Source organism: Echiichthys vipera (assembly GCF_963691815.1).
Source record: "Echiichthys vipera genome assembly, chromosome: 11".
Taxonomy (NCBI): Eukaryota; Metazoa; Chordata; class Actinopteri; order Perciformes; family Trachinidae; genus Echiichthys; species Echiichthys vipera.
The window spans coordinates 31,247,327-31,249,533 of NC_139836.1; positions in this window are offsets into that span (position 1 = coordinate 31,247,327).

Here is a 2,207-nt window from a genome sequence, read left to right on the forward strand (position 1 = left end):
CATAGACATATAAAGAGTAGACGCCGCATCGAACGTTGGGCCGCGAGAAATGCGGCCGCCATCTTGGACCGGTCATTCTCCCAGATCAGTTCTATAAGTGACTAGTTGAGCCTATGAGTTGAGCAGCAGAAGGAACAAGATGCCAGAGCACTGTGCAGCGTATTCCTGCTCTAATCTAATATTACAATATTACAATTCATAATCAGTACAAATTTAAACAATTATACATAAATCCATGCATTTTTAAATGTTATAGTGAGTCCCTCAGGCTGTGGCAGGTAGATACATATTTAGCTGCCAGAGGAGCTGCTGTCCCTTATTATATTAATTATCTTGTCACAGTAGAGGCATGGAGATTAGCCTCTGTGTGTCAGATGTGTGTGAGTCCAGGCTTTTTTAGTTCAGTTGTACCACAGAAGTTGAAACAGTCTGAAAAGAAAAAATCATACATTTATTTAACTAAGGAAAAATCTTAAATCGTTTGTATAATTTAAAATGGATATTACTGAACTATGCCCCGTGTTTTTGTTTGCACATTAAATACACTTACTACATAATTCAAATATGTAATAAAGAAGACATTCACATAATTAGACCTTGCCTAAAAACAAAGGACACGGTCATTTTAGATACTATACAAAGTACTCCTACAACATCACTGTCTTTACCAATTAGAGCTACACTCTCATTGATAATTGTGCAAGAACAAAACAGTGTGAAAATGATCGATTTAACAAAATGTTATATATATTTTTATACAACACACACTCGCTCAAATGTGGACCCTCCCTCTCCTGTCCACTACCACGACTATGCGACTGGCAGAGCATGGATCATTTCTGAATATTTATAAACCTATAGGGTTCGGCTTGTGGTTTTTTTTAGTGCTTTAAATGGAAGTGAGTCTGTTTGACTTGTATTTAGTTGTGTCCAAAATGTCATCTCTCTCTCTGACCTAATTGTATTGATACTCTTGATTTATATGTATTTTAATTTTCTCTGAGTGTGTGTGTGTGCGTGTGTGTGTGTGTATGTGTGTGTGTGAGAGAGAGAGAAAGAGAGTGAGTGAGAGAGAGATTTATGTATTCATGTATGAAATACAGCCTATTAATACTCTATAAATGATTTCTATTGTTGTGTTTATATTTATAGTGTTTGCAAAACACCGATCATACATCACATATATCATATATCAGAATATTCTATTACTGTTAATCCCACTGTGAATATTAAAATACACTGAACCGTGTCCTGTCCTTACACTGAGTGGAGCGGCCGACCGGGCCAAGATGGCGGCCCCACCGCTCGTCAGCGCCAATAGGCCCAACGTTCGATGAGGCGTCTACTCTTTATGTCTATGATTGCTCCGGTTAGCACACCTACTGGTTTGGAGTCAAGACTAGTAGAAAGAGGCTAAGTCATCAATCAAAGATGGCGGTGATTTGGGGGGATAACACATGCGCAGTAAAATCTGGTTTGATCGGTGTCCTTGCCTCTTTCCATAGCCTTGTGTGGAGTGCGCAAATAACTCAAATCAACCATCTTTTTTTGTTTAACTTTATTGAAATGTTCTATTCATTACAAATATGAGAAAAATGTATAATTCATATACAGAAATAGAAAAATATACAAATAAAACAAATTAGCAGAGAAGCAAGAAAATAGATGAATAAATAAATAAGTAAATTTGCCAAGGATCAGTAATTCAATTCAATTCAATTTTATTTATAGCGTCGAATCAAAACAAAAGTTATCTAAGGACACTTTACAGAGTAGGTAAAGACCACACTCAATGACTTATTTATGATTTACATAGACCCAACAATTCATCTGTAGAGTACGGTGGCAACGAAAACCTTCCCTATAACAGGCAGGAACGTCAGAAAGACCCAGCTCTGTAGAGGACGGCCATCTGTCTTGACCGGTTGGGGAGGAAGAAAAGGAGAGAGAAAGAGAGAAAAGACACACAGATGGACAGAGAGAGACAGACACACTTCCAGAGATGCAAGCAAAGCCTAACAGTAACTATAATAATATTTATAGTAATGTGAATATAACGTATATGTTAAGACAATTAATACAATAAAATAGTAGAAACAAGCACAGCTAAGGTGACAGAATATGAAAATGATAATAATTATGGTGGCAAACATGATCAATGATGAGTAGTGGCAATAGCAGCTACGATACAGCTACAAATTTTATAG